General features: G+C 39.4%; 1 protein-coding gene across 1 annotated transcript in view; it reads left to right on the forward strand.

Annotated features, from left to right (window-relative positions):
* Window positions 1-12,528, forward strand: part of TTLL5 (tubulin tyrosine ligase like 5) — a 306,157-nt gene that overhangs the window by 194,214 nt on the left and 99,415 nt on the right. The window lies entirely within an intron of this gene.

Below are 12,528 nucleotides of genomic sequence, written 5' to 3' on the forward strand. Positions count from 1 at the left end.
AGCAGTTCACATTTATTGACCATTTATCGACTCGATGGACATGTGTTTGGGTGGACTCCGGGAGTTGGTGATGGACAGGGAGGCCTGGCGTGCTGCGGTTCATGGGGTCACAGAGAGTCGGACACGACTGAACTGAACTGAACTGATTGTGTGTGTCAGACTTTGTGCAATGCTTTTAGACAGATTATTACATTTAATTCTTGAACCAGCCCTGTGAGAGGTGAGATTGCGTTTTACTCCCATTTCACAGCCCAGGAAACCAAGGCGCAGAGAGGTGTTGAGCATGTTGCTTTAAGTGATAACACCAGAATGTGAACCCAGCAGTCTTGTTCGGGAGCCCAGCTCTTCCTCATCAAGCTATGCTGCGCCTGTCCTTAGGCGCCTGTTCGTCAGCTTGAGAACCTGTGGGGCGGACCCAGGGCCACAGGGACTCTGCTCTCCCTCTAGAATTCTCTCACCCACCCAGCTCTTGCATTGGTTTTTGATTCCTTTCCAGCATCCAAAGCCTTTTATTTCTTCTTGCCTTCTTTCTTGGATTATTTCTTTAATCCTTTCCCAAGAGCCTTTCATCCTCTCAAATAAACGAAATATTTAAAGGTTTTTAAGCTTTTCATCCTGTTCTCAAGCAGGAAGATCAGCCTGCATTTATAATTTCATATAGTTCTGTGCTTTTTGACCTAGCATATAGGTCATCAAAAGTTCATATAGTTCTTCCAGACAATTTCTGAGCTTTTCTGTACCTCTCATACTGCCTTTATTGTATTTCAGCCCTTTCTGCAAAAGAACAATCTCAATATAACTCCATAGATTCAAAACAGAAAAAAAAAATTTTTAGTCTTATCTCAGGGAGCAAACTCAAAGGTAAAAAATAAATTTTTAGCCTTTAACACTTGCATTTTTAGAGATCTTTTAAAATAATTTTCCAAAAGAAAAATTCTCTAAGTAAGGCACCTGTCACCGTGAATATAAAATCTCTAATTCATTCTACTTAAGTCATTTGAGGCACAAATTTCATGTGGCCAACGGTTACTGTTCCCAGTCAGCAGTTACTAACAACAAGCCTTAAGACTTACTGGACAGTTTCTGTAGTATTTATTAAATTGCTATCTACATGCAATTCGACTTTTATTCTTTCACTAATGAAAGTAGCTCTCAGTCATTCAGTGGAAGCCTTTTGTAAGCAGACTTTTTCTTGGCTACAGTATGTCATTTTAGTGCTAAACTTATTTATCACTGACCACTTGACTATATATAACTTTTAATTTCATAATGTATCTTCTGGTGCCAGCTCCCAGAGCCCACGATTTTTTCTGCCTTTCAGCCATTTACCATCATTGCCGTCACTCTACTTATGCACCTCTCACTTCTTCAGAACTTCTCGCCAGTTTATGTGATCCTCCAGGGGCTAACGTCCTGTTCTCACAGTCAGCGTCATGTGGGCTAGCTCCCCGTGAGTCACTGTCCAGTGCTGTTCCTCCGATGCTTTGAACCTCTCTGGAAGTGCCGCCTATTCCCAGTCCTGCCATTCCAGACTTCCCTCCACTTCCTCATCTTCCCTGGAAAGTGAGAAGAAAGTGTTAGTCACTCAGTTGTGTCCGACTCTTTGCGACCCCGTGGGCTGCAGCACACCCGGCTTTGCTATCCTTCACCATCTTCAAGAGCTGTCTTAAACTCATGTGCTTTGAATCGGTGATGCCATCCAACCATCTCATCCTCTCTTGTCCTCTTCTCCTGCTGCCTTCAATCTTTCCTAACATCAGGGTCTTTTCTGAGTCAACTCTTCATATCAGGTGGCCAAAGTATTGGAACTTTCAGCTTCAGAATCAGTCCTTCCAATGAATATTCAGGATTGATTTTCTTCAGGATTGACTGGTTGGATCTCCTTGCAGGCCAAGGTACTCTCAAGAGTCTTCTCCAACACCACAGTTCAAAAGCATCAATTCTTCAATGCTCAGCTTTCTTTATAGTCCAACTCTCACATCCATGCATAACTACTGGAAAAACCATAGCTTTGACTAGACAGACCTTTGTCGGCAAAGTAATGTCTCTGCTTTTTAATATGCTGTCTAGATGTTCATGGGGTCACAAAGTCAGACACGGCTGAGCGACTGAACTGACTGACTGACTAGATTAGTCATAGCTTTTCCTCCCAGGAGCAAGCGTCTTTTGATTTCGTGGCTGCAGTCGCCATCTGCAGTGATTTGGGAGCACAAGAAAATAAAGTCTGTCACTGTTTGCATTGTTTCCCCATCTCTTCACCTCGTAGTAATGGGACGAGATGCCATAATCTTAGTTTCTTGAATGTTGAGGTTGTCTCTCATGACTTATTTTTTCATGAATCAATCCTGGTCTTAAGTGATTCCCTTTTCTTTCTTTGTGTGCTTGCATTCTCAGTTGTGTCCAACTCTTTGCAACCCCAATCCCTAGAAGCCTCCGATGATAGAATTAACAGACAAAGATTTTAAAGTGGCCATTGTAACTATGAACAAGGGTATAAAGAAAATTAATGAATAAAAGATAGAAAATTTCAAGACAAATTTCTAGTTGGAAACTGTGAACTGAGAAAAACCAATGTCTGTAATTCAGAATAAACATATTAGCAATGTTGAATCTTCCAATCAGTCAAGAATATGGGAAATCTATATATTTACTTAGGTTTTGTGTAAGATTTCTCATTAATGGTCATAAAATCAATGTATAAACCTTACACGTTTTCCAGTATCTTTATTTTGAGATAGTTGGTATATTTTTATGACATTGTAAATTATATTACTTTTTAAAGTTTCATTTTCAATAATTACATTGAAATTTCAATTGTGTATGACTAGCATATAAAAATGATTGTATTTTGTTAATGTACCTTAATTTCTGCTGCTTTGCCGACTTTATTAGTTCTTCCAGTGCAGTGTTTTTATAAAAGTTGTAGAGTTTTCTGTGTAAGCAAACATATCTGTAAATAAAGGCATTTTTATTTTTTCTTATGACACTGACTGGGTCTTACATTACTAATTTTGTATAGAAGTGGTGAAAACAAACATTTTTTCCTTTATTCCTGATCTTGGAGAAAAAGTGCTCAGTGCTTCACCAATAAGTCTCATGTTAGCTATAGGTTTTTCATAAACATCCTCTATTAGATTGAACAACTTTCTTTCTGTTCCTAGTTTATTGAGAGTTTCTGTCGTGAATAGACATGAATAAATTTTGTCCAGTGCATTTTGACATTCTCATATGATTTTTCTTCTTTATTTTCTTAATGTGGTAAATTATGTGATTGATTTTTTTTTTAACCTTAAATCACTCTTGCGGTGAATACCACTTGGTCATAATATATATCCTGTATATGAGACAGATAGATTGATTATAATTGCTAATATTTTATTAAAACTTTGTGTGTGTGTGTTCATCAGGCATATAGGTCTGTAATTTTCTTTTCATGTTTTTGTCAATTTTTTTTTTATATCAGAGAGAGGTTAACATCATAAAATGTGTTGGAAAGTTTTCCCTTGTCTTCACTGAAAGATTTTGTGAAAGACTGAAATTATTTCTTCTTTAAATGTTTGATAGAATTCATTGAAACCATCTGAACTTGAAGTTTTCTTTGTTAGGAAGTTTTTTGACTACAAGTCAAATTTATATATTTAGATTTTCTCTCATCATGTCCCTTTCAAAAAGGATTTCTTTCCAAGGATTTTTTCAGTTTAGCTTAAGTCGTTGAATTGATAGAGTTGTTCATAATATTGCCTTATACTTTTGATATCTATATTCTCTCTGTGATGTTCCCCTTCTTCATTCCTGATGTTAATAATATATGTATTTTTCCCTTATGATTGCTTGGATATCAATTTTCAGTTCTTTTCATATAGACAACTTTTGATTTTGTTGGTATTTTCTATTTCATTGTATTAAAAGTACATTATTAATAAAATTTCAAAGAGTTCATTTGAACAAACATTGAATTTAATTGGGCAGCACCAAACTGAAATGGACTTCCCTGGTGGTTCAGATGTGAAGAATCTGCCTAGAGTGCAGGAGGCCTCAGTTTGATCTCTGGGTTGGGAAGATCCCCTGGAGAAAGGCATGGCAGCCCACTCCAGTACTCTTGCCTGGAGAACCCCATGGACAGAGGAGCCTGGTGGGCTACAGTCCATGGGGTTGCAAAGAGTCAGACACAACTGAGCTACTAACATACTTTCACTCAAACTGAAAATGGTTTGGAGTGCTCCACTGGCAGAGACTAAGGGGAAAACTCTTTTTTTTTTTTTAACAGAGCAGACTCTTAAGCAGAGTAAGCAAATTATCTGGCTATAGCTTAAGTGGTTGCCTTACTTGGAAAAAGACTACTTGGCTGTTTGTGATTGGTTGTTCTTAAATGCATTTTCTCAAATGTCAGTGCATTGACTCCAGTGTGGGTTTTGGTTTGCTTACATTGACTGCCAAGGCATTAATGCCACCTCAGTCTAATGGCTTCCTTGTTTAATTACTTTATTAACTTCTGCTCTTATTATTTTATTTTTTATTCTTCTACTTTGTGTTTAACTTGCTTTATTTTTCTAGCTTCTTAAAGAGGCAGCTTAGGACATTGATTTTACATTACATATCAATGTGTAAAATCAGTATAGTATTAATACTATACATTTCTATCTAAGGACTCTTTTCACTGCAATTCAAATTTTGTTTGGTTGTATTTTCATTACTATTCAGTTCAATACATTTTCTAATTTCTCTTGTGATTTCTTCTTTGATCCATAGGTTATTTAAAGTATGCTATTTAATTTCCAAATATTTGGGAATTTTCTAGATATCTTTTTTGCTAATTGATTCTGTGTGTGTGTGTGTGTTGCTAATTGATTCTTAATACCATTCTGGTTAGAGTATACTCTACGTGATTTTCATCTTTTCCTTTTTATTCAGATTTGTTTTATGACCCAGCATTTAGACTGTCTTGGTGTATGTTCCACATGTACTTGAATACACATTCTGAAGTTGTTGGGTATAGTTTTCCATAATTATCAAATAGATTGAATTGATTGAGAGTGTTATATAAATGGTTAAGTCTAGGTTGGCAGTTTGTAATTTTTGTTTTCCTTTCAGCACTTTAAAGATAACTAAACATTTCTGGCTGTCATTTTTTAATAAATCATCTAGTCATTTGCATTGTTGTTCCCTTGTATGTAATAATACTACTACCACCAAGCACCTCACCACCTTGGCAGCTTTTAAGATTTGTTTCAGCAATTTGACTATGATCTGCCTGGGTATGGGCTTCTTTGTATGTATTGTGCTTGGGGGTTTTTTGAACTGCTTAGGTCTATAGGTTAATGTCTACCATCAGTTTTGGAAATTCCCAGCCCTAATCTCTTTAAATATTTCTCCTGTCCCATCCTCTATCCTCAACTACTGGGATTTCAATTTTGTACATATTACTTTCCTCTACTGTGTCCAGTCTGCTGTTAAACATTTCAAATGCACTCCTCATCTCTGATTTTATATTTTTTTCATTCCTAGGATTCTTGTTCAGTTCTTCTTTTTTTTTTTTTTTTACAGATTTCATCTCTCTGTTGAAATCCTCCATCTGTTTATAGGTGTTGCCCATCTTTTACACAATACTCTTGCATATTTGTAATTGTTATTTTGAAGTCCATGTCTGCTAAGTCCAACATCTGTACCACCTCTCTATGTCCTTCTACTGACTCTTTTCTCTCACGGGTCATGTTTCTTGCTTCTGTATGCCTTTTATAATTATTAATTGTATGCTGGACATTTTAGGTAAAATCATAGGTGTAAGTAAATAATGTTTACACCTCACCCCTCCCCCAAAAAACATGCTCATCTTTTTCTCAGATTTCCAGTGTATGGAAAGGAGGCAAGAGGGAGAAGGGGTTAGCCAATTTGATAATTAAGCCAGGTCTGGACTTTGTTGTAACTTTAGATATGTTTCACCTCTGGCTGGTTTGGGGGTCAGAATGGTATCACCAGTAAGATCTTTTTGTGCAAAGAATTCTGAAAAACTGATATTGAGCACTATGAATATGACACCTTCCTAAAACTTAAAGACTTTTTTTGGTGAGATTGGAGTGATACTAACAAATACAGTTTTTTTTTTAATATTCTGTAATGAAATATGTCTACATTTGGAAGGTCTGCATAACTCTGTGATCCAGTATTTCTAAAGGTTAATGCTGTATATTACAAAAATCTTGTATGAATAAAAAAATCCATTCAAAATGCTAGATAGATCAACAGACTATGAAAAGCTCATTGATTTGGTCTCAGATTCTATATTACTAACTTTTAGACTATACTACTTGTTGAGTTTTGGTCAAGGTCAAAGAATAATATCCATCATTTCTCTGAAAGGGGCTTTAATCAGTCCTTGCACACACCACCACCCCTCCCAAGCCTTCTGTGTCCCCATGAAACTGATGAAAGAATTGATGGGTGGGTACAGATTCATTCTGTGGCTAGGGCTTCTAAAATAACATACCACATGCAGGTGTTACAAGCTTGTCAGAAGTTGAGCTGGTAGAGCCATAGGTCCCATCTTTGCCACTTTCCATTCTTCCTCCTCCCAGAGACCATCCTGTCTAAAATCAAAGAGCTTGTCACTTCCTGTGGTTATATTCATGTAGATTTACTGATCCTCAGCATTTTGTTGGTTTTGAAATAAGTATAATTTAGCAGTGTATTCAGCTTATTATTTTTGTCAGGGTATAAGTGACTTTCTACTTGCTCAGAAGCAGAAGTCCATCAGAAACTTTTAAATGTTTTCTGTTTTTTTACCTTTCATTTATTTACAAGAGAGGTTATATCCAAGATCTGGATGCAGGAGCTATGATAAAATAGAGAGCTATTTCATTATTTCTGAAAGTGGAGGGTAGGACTCCCCTTTGGGATCATGAGTTTTAAGGAGCCCCAGAGGCCTCTCCAGTTCACTTTTGCTCTCCCTTGACCACCATCTAGAATAGAAAAAGGAAGCCATTATATTTACATGGATGGAAACCATGTTAGAAAACTGGGGAGAATGTTAGGACAGAAACAGGCAGTATAAACAGAAAGTCCTCTGTTTGAGATCACCAGTGAAGAGTAGAAGGTAGACTGATGGCTGCTTGTAGATCACACTTTCAGTCTCTGAGATGACTGGCTTTGATGTAGGATCGGAAAGTAGGTTTGAGCAAAAAACTGACTACTTAAAAAGGGTAGATTATATAGGTGCCCCCTTCACTATTTTTTTAAGTATTTTTATTTGTTTATTGGCTGCACCAGGTTTTAGTTTTGCAGCATGTGGGATCCAGTTCCCTGACGAGGGATCGAACCCAGGCCCCCTGCATCAGGAGCATGCAGTCCTAGGCACTGGACCACCAGGCAAGTCTCCCACCTTCACTATTTAGTGGATTGAAGAGGAGATGGATCCATCCCTCCCCAAATAACTTGTCTCAGTCCTCAACATAAGGAATTACAATACAATTATAATAATCCTTTGCATGCACTGTACATCAAGGCTTTCCTTTTTAGTATTAATAACTTGGAGCACTTTTGACCTCACAATGAATACTCATAACTAGATTGTGCTAACTTTGTAACACAGAATCCTCTGGTGGAAAATGATCAAATTTATGTTTCTATATACTATAATACCTCAAAGAACTATAGGGCAGCAGGGAAATGGAATTGTTTAGGAGGGAGAAGAATAATTATAATGGTAGTAGTCATAGTGGTGATATATTTTTGGAACTCTTCCTGTGTGCCTGTACTTTCACTTGTCTTAGCTCTTTAATCTGCATGATAACCCTATGAAATGTTAATAGGTACTATTATCATATCCCCATTTTACAGATTAAAGTTTAAGAATAATAAACCATAGAGAAGTTGGATGTAATAAAAGCCAGAGTAGTGTGCCCTGTCTGTTCTCTTCTCAGCCATCTGGTCTTTGTGAATATGACCCAACCCCAACTGCCCTGGGAAGGATCAGGAATGGGACACACAGCATTCCATGCAGAATCACACCAGTTTGCCCTTGAAAATAACCTCCATGGCCACGGGGGTTCCCCACCACTATTTGTAATGCCTCTCTGATCATGTAGCATCCTTATTCTGTCCAGCACCGCTTTGTTTTCTAATTATTCATTTTAATATATTTATTTATTTGGCCCCACCAGTCTTAGTTGTGACACATAGGATCTTTAGTTGGAGCATGTGAACTCTTAGTTGCAGCATGTGGGATCTATTTCCCTGATCAGGGGTTGAACCTGGGCCCCCAGCACTGGGAGTGCAGAGTCTTAGCCATTGGACCACCAGGGAAGTCCCTGGCCGGCACTGCTTTGGGACAGCTTGTGGGAGCTCTTCCCTCATTTGCAGGATTTTTGGCATTTGCAGCACCTTTCCAGCACTTACTGTGTCCCACAACTACTTTGTTTGAGATTGAAAATTTGTAGGCAAAGAGAATGTAGCCTCTGCTGTCCTTGAATATCTGTACATTCCATAGATAGATATTCCACTGTCTATAGTGGGTATAGTGTCATGGAAGTGGGTAGATATTCTTTCTTGTGAAGAAATAGTAAGATTCTTTCCAAAAAGCACCTCCTTCAGTCTTAACATTGTTTCTCATTAAAGCATTAGTGGCATAATTTCCCAGCACAGGGCTGAGACTTCCCTGATATTTTTGGGCATTTAGCACCCTTGACCTCTACCTATTAAATGTCAGTAATCCCCCACTCCCATTATCAGGACAGATGAAAGCACACTTGCCAACATCCTCAAGAGGACAGAGGCGTCCTTGTACATGGTTGCTCAGGTTTTGTTTGGATTGGGTAGAAGGAACTGGGGAAGTGGACTGCGGAATCACACTGTTTGTACAACTGTCGAGTTCCTCCATTTCATCCCTACCCTATATTCTCTTTTGAGACATCATATTATTCTTGGGAAATCGTGACACTGAAGGCATATCTTTATGAAGAGGGCAACAGCCTGCTCAGGAGATTTTGCTTTGCTAAAGACCTGTGTATTTTACCAGTTTCCTCTGAGGTCCTGACAACCAGCATCCATTTGATGGAACAGACATTAAACCAAAGGGAAAGATACAGCCTTTTTGGCCAGAAGTTGGAGGGGTGGGACATGTTACAGGAAGGGAGTGATGGTGAGAAACATTTAGTCCTGCAGTGCTACAGTGTATTAAAGAAAGTAAGAAAGACAACCTTCTAAATGACTAGGCTAATAAAAGAAAGCATGGTTTAGAGAAATTTGCTGTATTGTTGGCTGTTAGCTACATAGGTAGTCAGGGCAAAATACAGCATAGTTCACTTTGAATCTCTGAATTCGAATCGAATGTTCAACAGAGCATTCTCACAGCTAACTCGTTTAACTCTGTCTATCCTACTCTATAACATAAAGTATAAGGAAGTTATTTATAGGGAATGTGTATAATATTTTAGTATTGAGCAAAGAATAACATTAAAAACTGAACTTTAAAGAATAACTAAATCTCAAAATTTTGGTGGAAGTAGGTGTTCATTGGAAGGACTGATGTTGAAGCTGAAACTCCAATACTTTGGCCACCTGATGCAAAGAGCTGACTCATTTGAAAAGACCCTGATGCTGGGAAAGATTGAGGGCAGGAGGAAAAGGGGACGACAGAGGATGAGATAGTTGGATGGCATCACCAACTTGATGGACATGGGTTTGGGTGGACTCCAGGAGTTGGTGATGGACAGGGAGGCCTGGCGTGCTGCTGTTCATGGGGTCGCAAAGAGTTGGACATGACTGAGCGACTGGACTGAACTGAACTGAGGAAATGTATTTGAGAAACTCGTAGCTGCCATGGAAGGGACTATGTAGATAGATAATCTCACTTGGGGCAAACCCAAGTGACAGTGTAGCTGGCATCCTCCATGTCAGTGATGACAACACGTGCATATTGCAGACCCCGAAGTCTTGTGCTTTAACTGTGAGACGCTGCGGTCTGAGAAGCACCCACTGGCATTCAAAGCAGGCAGGTCTCTCGTGGTCTTCACCACACTGCCTTACCCCGCGGAGCACTCGTACACACACCCAGTGCTGCCCTGTGAAAACGCCTTCCTCTCTGCCAAAAACCTCTACTTACTGCAGAAACTTCTTTTTGTGAGTTGGAGACTGTGCTTTTGTTATTGATGAGATTAAAAACAGCCTTCACTTTAAAAGTTAATCTCGTTGCAGCCTGCCCAATGTGTGTGCAGTCAGATGGATAAGGCTTCTCTTATCCAAAGGCCCTCATCTGATCTTCTCTTACCTACTGTCCTGCCCCTTATACATCGACAGACACTTGCTTCATGTCCATACACCTAAGACTCTGTCCCTCGTCATCTCCAAATAAGACTCTCTGGTTACAAGAAGACATTAAAGTCAATGCCTGCTAGGAATATTTGTTATTAAAGCAGTTTTTATAATAATAACAGCACTGGTTCCAGGCATAACCAGCTGTTACCGATTTTTTAATATATTTTATTTATCTGTTTGTTTATCTGGCTGCCCCAGGTCTTAGTTGCGGCATGCAGAATCTTCGATCTTCATTGTGACATATAGAATCTTAATTGTAGTGTGCCAACTCTTAGTTGTGGCGTGTGGGATCTAGTTCTCTGACCAGGGATTGAACCCTGGGCTCCTACTTTGGGAGCACGGAGTCTTAGCCACTGGACTACCAGAGAAGACCCTAAAACAGTTTTTAGAAAATGAAACCAATTTATCTAGCCCATAAGATGAATTCTGAAATACAAGCTATATTGTTATATAAACCCTTTAGTATTGAATCCCTGAGTCTGGACAGCTTCTTGTGGCTAGAACCTTCTGTAACCAGCAGACCAGGAATGGAAGCAGAATCACAATCGATGAATTGTCTGACCTTTGGTCCAATTATCATAAGTGATAATTTCACTCTAGATTCAGATTCCTGCCTTAATTGGCATGGGGAGCTCAGTCATTCAGCAGGCAGTTCCTGCAGCGTCATCTGTCTCTTCCCCTGTGTTCACTGGATTGGCTTGCTCCTGCTTTTCGTCGTACCTGGATGCCTTCCTCCATTGCCCTCCCTTCCACTCAGAGCTCCCTCAGTTCCCGTTGCTATTTGTTGTATCTTCTTTAGTAAGCTTTTCTCTTCCCCCACTAAGAAGAGAGATAGTCGTTTCCTCTGGCCCCTCCCTTCCAAACTCTGGAACTCCTGTTTGACTCCCACTCAATACTTTGCTTTGTGAATAACATTAACATTTTATCCACATACTGGAGTTTTTATTTACCCACGATCATTGGTCTCCACATTTCTCCACATCTCCAGAAGCCCCTTGGGGAAGATCGTGTCTAGCAACTAGTACCTTGAGGCAATTCAGGAGGGATCAGGAAGATCAAATGTCAAAAAAAAAAAAAAAGAGGAAAGCAAGCTAATAATAAGTAAGCTCTGAGCTTTCTGGTGCTGTTCTCCAGGAAAAGTAGCTGAAAGTGCGTGATGGTGCAGCTGCCCTGTGGGAGCCAAACTGTGGGAGGGAGGTGTGCAAGGGATGTGACATATCAGAGGTGAGATTACACGAGTAGAAAACCTTTCATCCATGGACTTCAGAATACACTACACAGACTTTCCCTTAACAAGGTGTCTGGAATGTCTTTGAGGGGTAGGGAAACCAAACCCGGAACGACCACGCTGGGAGAGAGGAAAAGAGAGGTCCCTGGCAAGAGAGGGGTGTGGGCTTCTGGCCTTAGCAGACAACCCACTTTGCTTCCCACCCACCACCCACCACCCACCCAGAGCTCTGTTGGGGTCACCAGGACCCAGACTGTTAATAACCGGGTGGCCGGTAGGTCAGGACTCAGGAAGATCTGCGTCAGCTCACCCCAGTGTTGTTGCATCTCTGCCACTGAAATGACCATTAACAGCAAAGGATATTTACAAAGGAAAGAATAACATGATGATTTAAATCACTATGAATAGGTTTCTTGAATTAGGCACTGTTTTATTTCTCTAAGCCCTATTCACCAAAGTTTTGGGATAAGGTACCTCACCATGAGGCTCTTCATGTTTCTTCTGTGTACAATTTTCTGGTCACTGTAATTCTAAAAGGAAAAGAAAAAAAAAAAATACTAGGTAGTTAAAGGTGGTTCAGAGTTGAATAGCCAAAAGTGTTAAGGAGATGGAAGGATTTACAAATAAGACTATTCTAAAAATAAATGGAGACCTTAAAAAAAAAAAAACTGGAGTAAAATAATACATATAATAAAATTTGCTACTTTTAAGTGTACAGTTGAATGGCATTTAGTACATTTGCAGTATTGTGCTTCCCTGATGGCTCAGGTGGTAAAGAGTCTGCCTGCAATGCAGGAGACCCAGTTTTGATCCCTGGGTCAAGAAGATCCCCTGGAGAAGGAAGTGGCAACCCACTCCAGTATTCTGGCCTGGAGAATTCCATGGAGAGAGGAGACTGGCAGGCTACAATCCATGGGGTAGCAGAGTCAGACACGACTGAGGGACTAACACTTTCACACTTTCACTTTTTCACAAGATTGTGCAACAATCAC

Source organism: Cervus canadensis, chromosome 6, assembly GCF_019320065.1.
Source record: "Cervus canadensis isolate Bull #8, Minnesota chromosome 6, ASM1932006v1, whole genome shotgun sequence".
Lineage (NCBI taxonomy): Eukaryota > Metazoa > Chordata > Mammalia > Artiodactyla > Cervidae > Cervus > Cervus canadensis.